The sequence below is a fragment of the Panthera uncia genome (assembly GCF_023721935.1).
Source record: "Panthera uncia isolate 11264 chromosome A1 unlocalized genomic scaffold, Puncia_PCG_1.0 HiC_scaffold_17, whole genome shotgun sequence".
Taxonomy (NCBI): domain Eukaryota; kingdom Metazoa; phylum Chordata; class Mammalia; order Carnivora; family Felidae; genus Panthera; species Panthera uncia.
The window spans coordinates 142,149,864-142,169,097 of NW_026057577.1; positions in this window are offsets into that span (position 1 = coordinate 142,149,864).

The window sequence follows — 19,234 nt, forward strand, 5'->3', positions numbered from 1 at the left end:
ACAGATTCATACATAGGTAATATGAAACAGATGAGAGCCAAAATTTAATTTAAAGTGTGTCCAGTAATGCCTCTAAATGGCTGACAGAGCAAAAACAAACTTTCTCTGGAGAAACTCAATTTCAAACCTGACCTCAAATAATTCCCATGAAAAACTTCCACAAATATAAACTCACAACCACAAATCACAAAACACACAGGGGTAAAAGTGGCATTATTCAGGACCAGCAGATAAAGTAGAAAACAGAATGAGTTCCGTAACAATATCAGATATTAGAATTAGCAAATGAATTATCAAAAATATTAAAATATTTAAAGAAATACAAGTTATTGAAAATGTATTTATAACAAGAACTACATAAAAGCAAATAGGTTTGAAAGGAAACTGAAGAAAAAAATCAATAAGGTAATTGAAATCAATAGTAGGTGGAAAGGTTTAATTGCACATTAGGAGCATCTGAAGACAACATGGGTGAGTTTAAAGATAAATCTAAAGAAATTATATAGAATACAATGCAGAGAGGTGAAGAGATTTTCAAAAATGGTTTCAAGAAAATTGAAAGTCATGGTGAGAAGGACTATCACGTATGTAATCACTGTTCTCGAAGAAATGGAGAGAGAGGGGAAGAGATGAAGTTAGAAGAGGTGACAAGATATTCCAAAACTGATGATACGAAACAGTATACAGAGTTTTGGAAACTCAAGAATAACAAGCAGGATAAGTAAAGAGAATATTTTACCTAAATATATCACAGCAAAAGTTCAGATCATCAGCTGGAGAATTATGTTTCCAAAAGCTTCTAGAGCAAAAAGATAGATTATCTTCAGAGGCATGAGAATTATTCTTACAGCTGACTTACTTCTCAACCACAAAAATAGAATCCAGTAGACAGTGAAAAAAAAATATCTTAAAGTGCTTAGGGGAGGGGAAAAAAACCCCAGAACTCAGACAGATAAAAATATCTGTCATAAATGAGAGTAATATAAAGACATTTTCAGACAAAATTTTGAGTGTTTACCATCCAAGACCTTCTGTATGGCAAATAATAATGGATTTTCTTAAGGCAGAAATGAAAGGGATGCTACATGGGATACCTGAAATTAAAAGAATTCAGAGAAGAGAATAAAGTAGCAAATACGTTGGTAAATCGAAATGGATAAGTTGAAAAACATATCAGGCAAATACTAATGGGTAACACACCAGAAGAAAGCTGATGAAATTGTATCAAATGATAACAAATGACTCTGGGGGCAAAAAGCATCATTGGAGACAAAAGAATTCAATGCACAATAATAAGTTTCACCTTATCAGAAACATGTAACAAGTTGATGCACCTGAGGACATAGCTTATATTTATATAGGAAACTCTGGGAGTAGGACAAGTAGAAATAAACCATCCACCATCATGGTGGGGGATTTGTCCTTATTGTCTTAATAATCAGTTGAGCAAAGGAGCCCAAAACTATCAGTAGAATCAAAGAAGATTTGAACAAACCACTAAACAAACTAGATCTGTTGTATAAACATACAACATGAAATATGTCTGAGAATTGACTACATCCAAGGACATGAAGCAAGTCTCAAATATTTTCAAAGGAACGAAGTGCTCTGTGATTACAATGCATCTAAGTTGAAAAACAAATAAAGGTAACTGAAAATATCTCATTCTTTGACATTTAGAAAAAAAATAAGTGAATGATCAATAACTCCACAAACAAATAAGAAATTATATTGTTAATTAGTAAATGTTTAGATATCGATGACATAATTTCCCTTGTCCAAACCTTGTGGGGTGCAACTAAAATGGGTAGTCTTCAGTGACCAAACTAGAGAAGAAGAAAGGTTGAAAATTGGTAAGCAAAGCCCTTAACTTTACGTGTTATTAAAATCAGTAAAAAAAATAAATCCAAATGAATTAGAAGTAAATCAGTAACAATGAACTACTTATGTAGGGCTACAGCCTGTGTAAATGTTAAGTATTCAATCTTTTAAACATTGCTGTGAGGTAGTCTCTATTCCCCACACTTGTGAACGTGAGCAGACTAGCTTCAGAGACTCCGATTTAGCTACTATTCCATACCCTCTCTTGACAACGGAGATCTAACTAAATCTTAACAAAGTAGAAAGCAAGATGAAAATTGAACCACATTTAGCACTGACTATTCTAAGATCAGGCTTATATTCTGCTTCGCAGGGTTTAATACACAAGTTTAGCCAAGTGATCCCTGGATGACGGGATCGTCTACACCTTGAAGAACTATCCAGTGTGGACTTTCAGATAGCAGAATCTGGGGAAAGACATAAAAGGTTGATATCCTCATCTGTAAAACTGGGATAATGATGACAGAAACTACCTTATTTTGTTATTTTGGGGATTAAATGGGATGAGCTGTACAGAATTCCTGATAATGTCTGGAATGTTAATGTACTACCTAAAGATAAGATGCCATTTCAACTGGCAATCATGTGCTCGCCACATATGAATTATTGGTGAACAGTAGCTATTGGTGGTTTGGCAATGCTAATTCTAACTGCTTTTCTTTGTTTCTCTTCTATTATTCCATTTTAATTTTAAACATTTCTTTGATTTCAGTTGTAATCAAAATTATTAGATTTTTATCTAATAAATGAATTCATTTTCTAAGAGGTTGGACTGATAAATTATTAACCTCTTAGGTCCAATAATGTAACTTTCTTCATTTTTCTCATAATAACAATCATAGCAGAGTTTATGTTCCTTTCAAGCAAATCCTCTGATCTAATTAACTCTATGAGATTCCTGCCCCTTTAACGTGCTTTTGAATTTTAAATAATACTCTGAGCTCATTCTTCCTTTTGACTGATGGGATTGTAATTCTATTTCTCATGCAATTTTGAATTGCATAAATTAGCAAGCCATTATTAAATATTTTATACCTTGATTGTGCATCTTTATTTTCAAGGGCTTAAACATCTCTGATGTGTTTTTAAATTCAACAAATATTATTTGTTCTTTTGCTCATGACAGGAAAATATTTCATAAGAGCTTGCAAACAAATTGTAATATATTTTTGGGTTGGGGCAATATTCTTGTAGATTTTAATAGAATATATTGAGAGGAGCTATTCATTTTTCTAGCAAAAGTGAATTTGTGCAGGAAGTTGAGTTGGGACACTTCATCTTTTACATGAACAATATTATTATCTTGTGGTAGCCATGACAAATGTTGTAAGTCGCCATTCTGTTACTGCCTCTTGGCTTTTCATGATGCTTCTTCATTCTTAATCCCCTTCTCTAGTGCTTTGTCCTCAGCACTGATGAAAAAGTGTGGTCTAACAAATCCCTTCAAGTGGTCTCACAATAAGATTCTTATCATTAACTTGGTAAATAAGTTACAGCATTCACTTAGGGAGTTTGCCCAGCACATGCCATCCTGTTTTTTTAGGATTTTAAAAAAAAAATTTTTTTTTTTTCTTAATGCTTATTTATTTTTGAGACAGAGAGAGACAAAGCATGAACGGGGGAGGGTCAGAGAGAGGGAGACACAGAATCTGAAACAGGCTCCAGGCTCTGAGCTGTCGGCACAGAGCCCCATGCGGGGCTCAAACTCTCGGACCGCGAGATCATGACCTGAGCTGAAGTCGGCCGCTTAACCGACTGAGCGATACAGGCGCCCCTGTTTGTTTAGGATTTAATGACTCCAAGAGTCAAAATCCTTCCCGAAATTTGCCCCTGTCCAGTTGTCATGGCTCTCCTCTATTAAGTCTCCCTAAATGTTTGACTAATAATACTTTAATCCTTTCATGTTATTATTCAAAAGATAACCACACATCATAATACTCAAAGTGACACATTATGTTGTGACTCACTTTTCTGCTTTTTTTTATTGATGTAATTTATATAAAGTAAAATTCATCCTTTGTAATGAATATTTTTGTGATTTTTTTTTTAATGTATTAGTTATATAACCATGACCACAATCAAACTATAAAACAGTTCTGATAACCAAAGTTTCCATACCCTCTTATTTGTAAAATTCTCATCCCTACTTCCTGGTAACTACTAATCTGTTTTCTGTCCTGATAATTCTGTCTCTACAAGAATGATAAACAAATGGAAACACATGAGGTAGCGTTTCAGATCTGTCCTTTTTCTATAAGCATAGTGCATTTGATTTGTCAGTAGCTCATTTCTTGTGATTTCTGAGTACTATTTCACTATATGAATTACCACTTCATCAGTTTCCATGTTGAAGTCCCATTCGGGCTCTTTCAAGTGTGTGCCAATTACAACTAAAGCCACTGTAAGCATTCTCATTTAGATTGCTTTGTGTAGACATAGACCGCCATTATATGTTTAAGGTTTTTTGATTTTTTTCGGTATAATTTTTATTTTAAATCAGTTTTATTTAGATCAGTTTTAGACTAACAAAAAATTGCAAAGATAGTAGAGATACCTCAAACTCGTTTTCCCTTTAAGATCTTACTTTAGAATGGCATGTTTGTTACAATTAATAAGCCAATATATATTGACATCTTATTATTACCTAGGTTACCTAATATATTTAGATTTCTTATATTTTTCTTAGTGTACTTTTTTTAAACGTATTTTTTATGTGACAGGTTCCCATTCAGGTATGCCACATTACATTGAGTTTATATGGCTTTTTAAACTCCACTTAGCTGTGACAGTGTCTCCAACTTTCCTTGTTTTTAATGATCTTGACAATTTTGGGGAGTAATGGACAGAAATTATGTAGACTGTCTCTCATTTGGGGTAGATCCGATGTCTCTCATGATTAGATGAGGTTTATGTGGGTTTTTTTTTTTTTTTTTGGTGGGGGAAAGATCACAGGGGTCAAGTGCCATTTTTATCATATCATGTAAAGGATACCTACTGTTAGGATAACTCATCACAAATGCATTAGATGAAATATATTTTCTAAGACATTTCTTTCTTTTTTTTCTCAGGAAACTATGACATACCATAATTTTTAAGGACAATAATCAACTTAAACCACTTTTGTTCACATGGAATTATAATATTAGGTCTTAAATAGCAACTCTTGAAGGTTTTAATCTCTTCATATTAACCGACCATGGAATTTCTTTCATCTTCTGTTTTATTTATTGACACTATATCATTGTGAAATGAGCTAAGATCATTGGGTTCTTAGCTCTTGCAAGTGTTAGATACCCAAACTTGCATTAGTAACCTAATCTTTCTGAGACTCAGCTTTTAATCTGCAAAATTTAGTTAATTTAGTTTTTAAAAATGCAAGTTGTCACTTTACTATGTAATAGTATTGAGGATTTAATGAAGAAAATGGCTGGGAAGATGCTGTATAAAATATGTAGCACTGAAAAAAAAAATATGCTATGATAATTTTCACCAAAATGCTTTGAAACTCCAGACTGAAACATGGCATTCACACAGAAACTGTAATGACTGCAGTCATATTTGATGGGTTAAAGTCCCTGTGAAATATGTCTGGGTTTATACATCTCTTCAAAGTTACTTTTCTAGCCGTGATGCTGATTTGATAGAGAAGTTAGATGCACCAGGTACTTGACATTCACTTCAAGAGTTAGTGGGGAAACGTGAGTTCACAAAGGATACTAGAAGCTGTAACCTAGAGGTAGGAGGGACCCCAAGAAAGTTTATTGTCACATAGGCTGGGAGATGGGAGTATCACTTGGAGGCAATCAACAGTGTTACAGCAGAGAGAGAGAGAGATCACATGAGAAATATGGAAAGGGCACAGTGCTGCTAAGTTAGATCACTTCTTTTGAAGCTCCGGCTAGATATCCTACAGCAGTAAGGAGAGAGAGGAGTGAATGGAAAATGATAAACTGATGACTACATTTTTCAGTGTAGGCATGGGTACTCAGAAAATAGTACTCATTGCATATTTTGTTATTATTATTATTATTATTATTGCTATGATTATATTATTGAAATGCAACAACCACATTTTCTCAAGCCCTTTGGTAAATTCTTCCAATCCTAACTCTTCTAGTAAAATGCTGCTCATTCTCCAAAAGGTGGGTATTATCAAACAAATGAAAACTGCCCAGGAAAATGGGACTATTCACCTGACAGGGCCAGAGTGTATAAGTTCAGACTGCCAGGGGTTCTTGCTGCCCACTTCTTGAAAACCCACTTGACCTGAAACTTTTGGTTTCTTCAAAACGGATTTCCAGTATGCTGGCCAGTATTCTTCACAGTGCAAACAACACTGAAGAAGCAGTTTAACTTTTGACTCTTTCATGCTAAGCTGTTGGACTTATCCTTTAACAATTAGGAAATGCAGGATAAGCAGGATCTTATTTAGTCAAGGAATCCACAGTTGGAACTGGAAAGTCAAATGTGAAATTGCTGAAACGAGATGAATTTGCATGATCATAAAATGGGATACATCTGTTCATAGCGTTCAAGGACAAGCCAGCACTTGCAATTCTCTGTCTAGGTATAGTTAGCGTATTTCTTGCCCTGTCTGTTTTGATGCACAATTTCTATTATTTTTAGATGGACTAAGAGAAGATTCTCTACTCTCAAAAAATGCTATTAAAATCCTGATATTGCATTCTAAGAATGAAAAAAATTATATTGTTACCGAAGGCACCTGTTAGCTGGAAAATATGAGAAGACACAACAAAACCAAAACAGAAAGTCGAAGCAAATCCTCCAAAAGAAACGTTATCTCTGCCAATTTTCTTTTGCTTTATTGATATCAGTTTGAGAGTGTTTTAAGAACAGGATATGAGCAGATAAATAGTGACCGGTAGTTTGGTGTGACTATAATGAGGTCAGTACTAGGCGGACCCTGGGGAGAGAATAAAATTGTTTTGGCACACATTTCCCCTTTAAAGAACCCTTGGGTTCATGCATAAGAAAATATTCTTTGAGAGTATCTGTAACTGTCATCATCTTACACAATGAAGTCGAATTTAACAACGATGATATTTCATGTGACATAGTGGGCCTAAGTGTTGCTTTTCATATTTAAGGAATTGTTGGTTAGACAACAGAGAGTGAATCGAGGGCACTTGCTCACTTGTTTACTTTAAGGTTCTGTAATTTCCGCATATGCAGCGAGCCTTGTATATCATTTTTGAATCTATAGTCAGAGGGATTGTTGTTTTTCCCAGTTTAAGATTAAGTCACAATAGCAAGAACATCAAACATTCACATAGTTTGCCTCATCTGAAGTTCTAATATTTTACTTTTTGTGGGATGATGCAAATCAGCATGCATCAGGGGGTGAGGTAGTGAAAGGGAAGTGGAGTAAGTTATCCAAAAGTCAAGAGAAACACTCCAAATTTTAACCCCCAAAACATTTCAGATTTTCTCCTAGGATAATTCTCTAAGTCTTTTTTTTTTAAGCTTATTTTTTTTTTTTTTTTTATTTTGAGAGTTAGAGACAGAGAGAAAGTGCATGCACATGGGAGCAGGGGAGAGTCAGAGAGAGGGAGAGAGAGAATCCCAAGCAGCTTCTGAGCCAACACGGGGCTCGAACCCATGCACCTTGAGATCATGACCTGAGCCGAAATCAAGAACTGGGAACTTAACTGACTGAGCCACCTAGTCATCCCAGGTCTCTAAATCTTCCTCAGTGATTTATTGTTCACAGGAGAGATTTGTAAGTTTCTGAAACTTGATAATTGTTTTCCGGAGATTTATCTAAGAAGTTAGGTTTGTTTCTAACATGTGATTAAGTTTCCCTAATCACTGAATTTATCCAATAACTTTTGCTAGAAATAGAAATAGTTACTTGGCTTCTCTCAGAGGTCATTGTATTTTTTTCCAATCCTAAACTGTGATAGCCACAGACATATAGGATTGTTTTTCCTCCTCCGGTGATACAACATGCAAAATTGTCCCTTTCACTACCTCACCCGTAAAACAACAACGAAACAAAAACTGAACCAAAAATGGACAAAAACATTGAATGGAAGAGAAAATTAACTGGTCCTTTTACAAAGGGAAGTCAGGTCCTCCAATCATACCAAACAATTGGATTCACAAAGTAACATGGACTATGACTTTATAGACATTTTATCATGGTGAGAGGCTAAGAGAAAAATTACCAGGTGTACTCACAACTGCAAAGAAATGATCTTTCCTTCCCTCCCCCCCCGGCCCCCCCTCCGTTTCTGAAACCAGCCAGAGCGCAAAGGCGGGAACCAATCAAGCTCTGCTGAATGGTTTGAAATAAAGGTGGGAACCAATCAAGTTCTGCTGAGCATTCAAATTTAAATGTCAACCTATAACAGCTCTGTAACCTCAAAAAAATCCCTAACTTGTTTGTGCCTGTCTATAAAAGAAGCTGTAAGATCCTTGCTCGGGGCCTCTTGCGTCACCGGCAACGAGTGCTCCGAGGACCGGGTTCGAACCTGCAATAAACGACCCCTTGCCGCTTGGCTTTGACTCTGGACTCTGATGGTTTGTTTTCGGGGGGTCTCTCGAATGGGGGCATATCAATGGGAAGTTTTGCCTGTCCTTCTTTCCCTACATTTTCTTTCCTAAACTTTGAAGATTTTACAATCTATTACCATGTTCTTTATCTTCTAAAAATGGATATGGTTTCCTATAACTTATTTATAAGTAGAAGTATTAATATTGACTATTAAGGTATCATCTCCTGTATTTACAGACATTAAAACATTTAAGAATTTGAACACAAAATATGTCAGAAAGCAAAGTTTCTAGAAATAAATCTTGGTCAGGCTGTCATGGAAATAGAAGCACCTTGGAAATCAGAGCATTCAGGAAGGAATACATCTTTTAATTTTTTGATCTTCCTAGCCTGCTGACAATGCCTTAGAAGGAATCTGAGGCTTCCATTCTGCTATCTGCATTCTTTTAACTTATTCAGCCTCCAGGAAGGAAGAAAGGAGATTTTGCATTAATTACTCTACATTGTGATAGTCAAAACAAATCTCAGCAGGGAAAGGAAGGATAATGTATAAATAGATTTGGTGAGGTGAGTGAGCACAGAGATGGCTTGTCCCTCTCTCTCTTTGACTTATAGGGTTCCAAATTTTATCACACCACTGTGAGATATTAGGAGAGATTTTTCCATGTAATATACGTAGGTTTATCATCATGATTATTAGAGTATGATTTTCATGAGGAAGCTTCAGTCAACAAGTGTTCTGATATTTATCAGTATGTGAAAATCCTGCCTCTAATTTTTAAACTGTAACATGGGCTAATGAGTGACTTGCAAACATTTTTAACATTTGTGGGAGTTTGTGTTCTTGGTTTGTTTGATATTTGCGCTTAGAATCTCTACAGTATGTAGATTTACACAACTACTTTCAGTAGGTTAGCAAAACTACTTCTTTCTCTAATATAGTCACTTTTTCATGTGTTAACTCTTTGGGGGGGTGTTTTAAAAGGGCCAGAGAGTGAGAATTCTGAAAAATAGGAATTAAATATTAGAAGAGGATCACACCATTTGATCCACATACAAAAAATTAGTCCCTCCTATGCATTGTCATATAGGAGGTGTTCCCGGTGGTCTAAATGCAGACATAAATGAATGGATGGAAGGTGTTAACCATTTATTAATCTCCTTTACTATAGGTGAGAATGTTATGTGGGCCATTGACATTGAAACCACAGCAAATAACGCTTTTTTTTTAAAGGCAGCTTTCCCACTGCCAACAATATAAAAAATACTTTTAGATGACTTCCTGTGTCTTTAATTTTAACTTTAATTTTATTGACTCCAGGCCTATGGAAATGTAATTAAAATGTCAGACAAAATTTGTATATTTCTGGTTTTTTTCAACTGTCTTCTACACCTGTGACCAGACTGCCATGCTTGTCAGAAACAATAAAAGGAAACTCTCCTAGCCACTGGGAACAGATCTGCCCACAAGACCACAGGGAAGGCTGCTCAGCCAGCAAGGGCTCTTTTAAAATCTGTTTGGCACTACAAGCTTTATGCAGGAGGTTCTCTTGAAGGTTGTGCTTATATCATTTATTTTCAAACAAATTTCTTCTGTTGGATTATGAAATCGCAGTGCAATATTTCCAATTCAAAATTTTCCATCAAAGTTACAGAAGCTATGAATTTGCGATCACAAGCTCCAAGCATTAAGAGAGAGAGGCTGTGATCTCAGCTCTACCTTCATTCTTTCCCAGAAATGAATGTTTCCCCTTATCCTAAAAAAATGAAGAGACGTTAATTGAAGACAGAAAAGTGAAGGTCCTATCTCTTTGGCAGGAGGTTTGATCCTGACCCAAATATCGGTCCAGATTAAAATGAATTCAATTTTTTTTTTTTTGAGTGTGCATCCCAAATATCAGTTGAAATTCAAATGCTATTCACTCTAGGTAGAATTTAAATATGTTCAATTGACATGATTGATTAATGTTAGCATTTGAACACAAAGTAGAGAAAAGCAAAATTGGTCAATTGTTTTCCCTGATAAAGGTGGGGAGATGTTGGAAGACCCAGGAAGGATACTGGCAAATTACTTTCACAATTGTCATTTCATGTAATTTGGCTGCAAAGAAGAGGGAGATAAATTCAAATCTGAATGTTCTCCATATGTCTTTTCATTTTTATTCTAAATATTTACACATTTGGATTTTACATATTTTTGCATTCATAAGAAAGAAAAAAGAAAGAGAGAGGGAGGGAGGAAGGGAGGGAGGGAGGGAGGAAGGAAGGAAGGAAGGAAGGAAGGAAGAGGGAGAGAAAAACAATAGAAAGCTAAAAGGAAACTTGTTTTGTGTTTTATTTTAATGTCATCCTTCTGGGTATTGAACCAAAGAGAATTTTGTATATGCAGGATGATTTTATAAATTAATTTCGTACTCACATATCTCTTGGCAATTTAATATATATTAATAAGTTCTCTTCATTGTTAACTTGTAAATGTATAAATTTATCTTAAACATGTAACAGAATGTCTCATGTTGTTCTGTGTTCTTTAAATCTCAGTGTTAAGATAGAGGGAAAAAAGCTACATTATTTGGAAAAATAAACAAAATATGGTCCTATTAAGAATGCAGAATTAATCATAGAAATTTCTAAGTTATTATTTCTATAGTCTTATTCACTTATATCCTTTCAGGTTTATTAACAAATGATAGTCAAATGCTTTACAAATGCTAACAGATGGGTTGAAAACAGTATTTGATTGTATGTCTTTATGTATGTTAGTAAGTTTTTAGAATTGAAATAAAACTTTACGGCACATGACTTTGCTTACTTAGATTCCATGCATTGGATTTGTGGAAAAAAAACCCAATATGCTAAGGAAGTTAATAAATTAAGTAAGCTTTTCAGGTGCAAGTTACTTGTAAAATAGATTTTAAAATAAAGTTAAATTTATTAAATTAAAAATAAGTCTATAAGACTGCTATCTTTTAAAATACACGTACAATAAAATGCAGTAAAGCCAATAGTACATGCAAGCCAAATATTCTATCTTAAGTTAAATCATTTTCACTTATAAATAGAACATAAGAACAAGGCCCTTTCTTTTAATGTGAGTCTATTTGAGTCTGATTATAAAAGTCTTATTTTTCATGCAACTTGCACAAATAGTTATAATGCATCCATTTAGGATTATGTGCTTTTTAAAAAAGGCTTAATGAAAAGTTAAAATCATTCACAATCCGTTTAAATCCATTTAGTGCCTTTTGCTTATTTTTATTTACTTGTTTTATGTAAATCTTACTGACACTTAATTGGATATTATACTTTTTTCATCAAGTAGCCTTCAGCAAGTTATTCCAACATGGTCATGTTTTGCTAGCTATATTTCAATTTTTTCACTCTTCTTTAATATGTTTCTTAAAATTTGATCAAACTACACAATTGATGAAGGAGGTTGGGGTAAGCTGAGGGCAAAATACAGGCTGACACACACACACACACACACACACACACACACACCCAACACACACACCCAGGTAGAATTTGTGTGGTATTCCTCGGACACTCCTGGCTACCCAACAACAAAGGAAAGGGGTTTAGGTGCTTGCCATGGTAATGTGGGACACTAAGGCAAATGAAAAATTAAATTCCCTTACTACCTATAGCCCATTGACAGGTCCTTGAGACCAGAAGAGTGACCTCCCTCTAGAAGCTCAGCTGCCTCAAGGATGACACTTTGCTGGGGACAAAAGAGAACCTTAGCTTAACATTATCCCAAACTCAAGGATCCTGTAAGTCAACTTCCTTTATCTCAACTGCCCCAAGATATATGCTGGCAATCATCCTCCAAGCTTAGCCACCCCCCCCCCCCCCCCCCCCCCCCCCCCCCCCCCCGCCATGTATCTGAAGGGTCTCGTGACTGGGGTTTTGTTAAACAGTAGTTAAGTGGTGTTTCCCTAATAACAGCTAGCCCCTCAAGGTCATGGAAACCTTGCTTCCAAAATACCTTAGAGACTTACCCCCTGAACCCCTCCCAACCTAAGGGTATATTATGAGTTATCTGTCACAACCCCAGTGCAGCTCTTCCTGCCCATGGATCTTGTCCCCGTGCTTTAATAAGATCACCCTTTTGCACCAAAGACATCTTCAAGAATTCTTTCTTGGCACTGGCCCTGGACCAATCCACCATCACCCCAAAACATCATTACAATGATACTAGAAGGAACATTTAATGCTCACCAAATATCCATGTATCCCCCCGCACAGCACAACCTATGCTACAGTCTGTTTGGTACAATGTAATAGACTAGCTTTGGATTATGTGTTGTGGGAGACTGTGTGTAAACTCCTGCATGAAGCCTGGAAGGTCTGTTTGTTCTCCTTGTTCTCTTTCCACGCACCAGGAAATCACACACAGACATTGAAAAGAAAACACAAATGACAGGATGTCTTGTGGTATCTTGATGAAATCAGTCCAGGTGTTTGATGGAGGATAGCTACCTGTCATGCAACATACAGCAGACTTTCCATAAGTAAGCTTTTGGGGAAAGCCATGAGACTTTGGGGTTGTTTCCACAACCTTCCCCAGGTTACCCTGACTGATATAAATGGATTAAGACCTAATGCAGTTGACTCTTGGAAACTGTAATAAGTCACCAGGTGGGAATAGTTGTACATTGTTGTACTTCAGAGTAGCACATTAACAGAAAGTTCTTAGCCTGCCCTGGACATTAGTCAGCATGTTTTGTGGAAAGGGATAAACTACATGGATTAAAAAAGTTCTATTGTATGCCTGAGTATATATGTCACTAATTTAAACGCTTTCCCAAGCATTGTACATTTATAAGATTTAATCTTTTGAATACAGAATATTTTAAACAGATTCAGTTGAGCTTCCTAGGATAAACCCCCCACATATTTTGCAAATGAAGTTGCCTTATTCATTTGATATAATACATTTTTAAATTATGGTTTTCCACATGTTGAGAAAAAAATAATAATATTAAGCAGCAAGAGGTGAAAGGAAGGATTCTACATTTTAAAATCCAACTCTGCTGTGTGAGGTTTTGATGATTTGGAAAGCCCTAATGGTTTTTCTATATCCCCTACAGCAATGAATTAAGTACTGAGAATGAATAAAGGCAACAATAACACAATTTAATAAAGTACATTAATTAACATATGTTGAATGTTAACTAATCTCTTATTCTGGCAGCAAGTTTTACCAGCCAGAGGGCAGTACAATATAAAGTGAGTACATCCTACCCTCCTCCTAAGAGAAATTGGAGAAGACTGACAGTGACTCACAGGCCATGTTAACACATTCATTTCTAAATTGAAATTATTCAAGCAGAGTAAGCTTTCATTTATTTATTTTAGGGGTGTTTCTCACCTAAATAAAATATAACGTGTAATCTGTAAGAGCAGAATTATAACTGCGATATATCAACAATCTCTGTAGAGTTCTACTTTATTAATGTGATTTGTAATTCCGTACAACTTAGCTCATGATATTCAGTATATCATAGTATAATACCTGCTGATTAATATTTGCTCGGGAAATGGTAATGTGCTAATACGACTTGGGTAAGGAATGAGCATTGCTGATTGACTGCACAAGGGGAGTAAATAACAATTCTACCCAGTAACTCATCAAAATGACAGGTGATTCCATGGAGATTTTGCTAGTGAAAATTAATCACCATTGAATGAGAAAGTATTTTCAAAGTTCTAAAGACAAAGATGTTAAAATTATGAGATTTCTCTATTCTTTTCAAATTTTATTATCCTTGAGAAATTTTTGCCCTCTGTTTTGTATTTGTTCCTCTTGTGTTCTCATACTATCACGTATTACACAGTACTCAGCAAACAGTGTAAATAACTAATTGATTAATGTAAATACACGGGTTATGGATTATTTTCTATTTTCAAGGAACTGCGTTAAAAGTGGTAAAAGAGGGTGTTCCTGGGTGGCTCGGTTGGTTAAGCGTCCAACTTCTGCTCAGGTCATGATCTCATTATGAGTTTGAGCCCTGCGCCAGGCCCTGTGCTGACAGTGCGAGCCTGGAGCCTGGTTCAGATTCTGTCTCCCTCTCTCTCTGCCCTTCCTCCATGCGCGTGAGCGCGTGCGCGCGCGCTCTCTCTCTCTCAAAACTAAACATAAAAAAAAAAAAAAAACCACGGTAAAAGAATAATAAATTTGGTATTATCTCCAGATGTCCCATAATGTAGTCAGAGGTGGTTTTATAAATATATAATTTTGACATACCTAAATGCTTGCTAAGTGCATGTTTGGTACGTGCAGATATTACTACAGCTGTGAAGACGAAAAAAGTTTGAAGTTAATAATTATGATCAAACATACCAGAAAAGATTAAGCAATTGTTGGTACAATTCTAGTTGCTGAATAGTGAAAAACACCTATATCTTTTACTCTCCTAAAATATGTTTTGGCATCAAAATCTATTGTTCTCATGGTTATTGCAGTAATGCTCTATTTAGGAGATGAAGACGATAGCTCATTTCTTCACTAAGTTTTTCTATGATAGCTAAACTTAGGCCCCATGACAGATGACCCTGTGAACTCTATATTCTTCTACGGGAGTAATTATCACAGTAATTTCACTTTTATTACAAGTATTTGTCTCATATCTCTTTAAACTCTATGACCTAACTTAAGCTTTATGATGAAGAGTATTCATCTTATTGATTCTTCTGGATTTCATATGAAATCAACGATTCTGATTGATCTTCTTATGTCCTTTTATGAGCCATGTTAGTTTCGTGTTTCTAAGTGTTAGGCTAGGTCTGGTCTTATTTGCAATGTGAGTTTTTATATACAGATATGTCTGATTCTATAGCTAAAGATCGTTTTCTTAACAACAGGTGTTCATAAAAATCTTTGGAGACTGGGAAAATAAAGACCCAGAGCACTGAATGTGAAAGACAATTTAATATTATTCATGCAATAGATAGAGAACTAAACAGCAGGGTAGGTGTATAATACGTATGTATGGATTGCAGGACACATGAAAGAATAAAAGAAAACATATCCAAGCAAAGATCCAGGAATTTACTTTTTCTTCCAAAGTCCTGCTACAACTTGGGATCTCCATTTAATACTACTCTGAAGGTTCTCCTGTGTCTGTAGAAGGAAGTGGATTCTATTACTATGAGAATTTTCAGCATGGATTGTTGCATACAATGCTTCTTGTTCAACACACACCAAGTTTTTGCTCATTTCAGTTCTTCAATTAAACATTAAACATTTGGCTCATTTCATTTCTTCAGTTTGTATTTGTTTTTTGTAAGTTTAAAATTAAATTCCTGAATACATATGTAATTTTAATTCTTTACTACAGTTTATATGATTTAAAGCAATTTCTAGATGAAAACCCTAAGGCAACTACAACTATTCTGAAAAATACAGTTCAAAACAGCTTCTCCTTCGTATCTTATTCATCGGATTACTGATTCTGAGACACTAACTTCCTATGTAGACGACCAATGTGTGCTTATGTCCACACATATTATTAAAAGATATCAATAATATATTTTAGTTCTTGCTTCTATTCTCCTCCATTGCAGATTATATGTCATTTTAAAAGTAAAGCTTTACTTCTAAGACATGCATAAATAAAAAGATGTTAATTTTGTGCAGCTATGTGACAACTGAGAATTAATTGTTTGGATTGACATCCTAGGCATGCTATGTTTGTCTAACCTGTTACAGGACTCTAATCTCTTCAAGTCTAGAAACTACTAAAGTATACTTTGACTAGAGGGGCTTGGATGGAGACCATGACTGTTGATTTGGATCAAATTAAGGAGATTGTGCAGATATCAACCGTACTAAAAATTGACAGAAACATGCATCGACAGCGTTGTAATCAAATTGTACTTAGGAAGATATAAGGTTGCTCTCTGGCAGTAGGTTGGACATGGTGAGGGTTGTTGGGCTTTGAGCTGAACACAGTCGTAACAGCATCTGAAATTCTAATAATGGTGTCCCCAAGAAAGGACCCAATGGAATAACTTGGATAATAGGGCAAGTCTGTTTCATTATATTAAAGGCAGGAAAAGCATATTAGTTTTATTCTAAAATTCTACATGTGGACGGTCACAGGATCTCCTGTTTAGAGTTAGCTTAGTTCCTAAAATCACTTGAGCAGTTTACACAGTTCTATATTCTACAGGTGGAACAAATAAATGCTTGACAAAATTAAAACAAATGGGAAATAAACATAGGAACTATTGGTCAAGCCTGGGATAAGACTGACTTGGGGAAAAGCTTATTTCTTAAGTTTTTCCTTATTTCTTAGACGTTGGCCACAATTTAGCAATAAAGATATCTAGGATCAAAAAAAAAAAAAAAAAGTAAAGCCTATGGTATTTAGATGGAATGTAAACTGTTAGTTCTGACACAGGAGTTTTATTTTTCTTATGGATACTACTCAGTGAGAAGCATGCACTATGGGTTGTTGGAAAAGATGTTTAGTCATGTGTAAGTAATGACTGTAAATATTGAAATATGTTTCCTTGTGGTCATTTCTTAGGTTTTATACCTGTGTTGAGGTAGTATAATCACAAAATGCAATTCAATAAAAGCAATTCTTTAAAGGGCCTAAATACCAAAATCAAAATATATGGCATGAAATAAGATGAAAAAATCTATTATCTGGAAAAATAGTGTATTTTTCTTGCTTTTAGTCATATGTGGCAATGGATTTCAGACTAATTATCAAATGGAAGACTACATAGCCTGAGGAACCTTGAGGAAAGGTTAGTAAAATTGGGAAGGACCCCAAGCATGATAGTAAAAGTATCAGATCATGGAGATGGCCATCAGGAAGGAACTGAAAGGAAATTAGGAGAATGTAAACTGCAAACTGGAGAAAAGAAGACCCTTGTTATTTAGTAGCGGTAATGGGGCAACACTGTAACCTGCAAGGCATGAAAAATAGGGTATGTACCTAATGACTTGGTAATGTAGTTAAGTAGATATCCAGACAGAACTGGTTTCTTTCTGACATGTAGGAAAGATACAGACAGAGGAAGATGGACTAAAGATAAAAAAGCAGGGCCTCCTGGATGGAAATATAAAACCCTTTCTCATTCTCACTCTCTCCAAACGACACATAATTCTCAAACTAAATAATAGCTTCTAAAGCAAAGGTATGATCCAGGTTGCTATCAGGTAAATAAGATAGAAATATAGCCAATGATATGATGTAAAACTCTTTGTTAAGACTTCAGAAAGATCTGGGCATGTTGGATGGCTCAGTCAGTTAAGCCTTGGACCCTCAGTCTCAGGTCAGGTCTTGATCTCAGGGTCCTGAGTTCAGGTCTCATGTTGGACTCTGCACTGGCCATGGGGCCTACTTTAAAAAAAATGACTTCAGAAAGGTCTAAGGAATTTCTTTGAATTCATGAGCTATTTTTATGGAAAGGAAAGATGACTCAGAAGGGAGTTCCAAGAGGCAGAAAGAACAACTACCAAGAAGAAAGTCTGAGCCCTAATGGCTTGATTTGATTTGAGGTTGTTTACTAGTATGTGAAAACAAACATGAAATCAAACAAAAAATGTTCTTTTACTTTAAGTCTTCTGCAAGTTTTGCTTCTGCATGGAATTCTGGGTTGATGGTTCCATTGTTCTAGACCATGTACTACTCTTGATGAAATCTACATCCTGAACTTTGGATCTCTCTACCCTGTGGATAGCACAGAGCTTGCAACTTCCTATGCCGTCAAATATTTCTCTACCTAATTTCTCCCCTTCCTCTACCCACAGATTTGGCTTTCCTACTGTTTTCCTTGACTAATGGACAGTTTTTCTAGACCTATCAATTTTCTAAGGAAAATCTCCAATGGAACACCCTCATTTTGGATTTGAATCTCAGCTTCAGTGCTTAATGAATTGGGTGACTTACTTAAGCCCTCTGTGTATTTTTATTTGTAAAATATTGACTTTTGTAACATCTACTTTAAATTTTTTTACTTAAATGAATTAAGTGTAAATTAAGTGTAAACCAAGTAAGTGTTTAGAGAAGTGAATAGAATTCATTATCACTGAAGATATTTAATTATTATTTATTACCTTGCCAGAATTGTTATCACATCGCCACTGTTTGAAGTGACCTGCTAAATGCCTATACCCACGAAGCCAACATGTTATTTCAGACTAGACTGCCACTTACAAAGACTCTGGCAGGAGGTACCAAGGAAAATTCTTAAAAGCAATGACCTCATAGTCCTGGGCACTGGCTGATGGAGTTAGCTTTTGCAAACTTTCTATGTTGTAGATAAAGTCTTCAGTTTTCCTAAAATGTTTTCCACTTAGAAGTGCTATAAAAGGGAGAACGTTGGCTAAACTTCATTAATTTGTAATTTAACATTTCTATCACATCAGTTTTGTCAGTTAAAATCTAAATGTCTACATGGAAAAATAATGCTATTTAATAAAAATATTAAGTAAAGGTTTCAAAATGTCCCCTGTTGTCGTTTATTCATTCTCTGGGAGTTGTTTTAGAAAGAGAGAAGGCAGACAAGAAAATGGATCTTTGACATATTTTTATGTTTTCTTCATCAGTAGTGGTCTCCGAAGGGAGGACATTCTGCTCTGGGGGCATTGCATGGCTCGCTTTTAAGACCTTAACTTCTAAAGCAATATCAGAGAGAGAAAAAGAAACAAAAATGGCTTTAAAACAAAGCCCAGAAATAACAGATATTCAAGAAGAAAAAGAAATATGGTATGATATAATAAAATATTTTATTTGGCAATACTCCATTAGTACCGTTTCGAGTGGCTGCCTAGTAGATGGGCTACAGTAAGTGCTCTAATATCTTGACACAGTC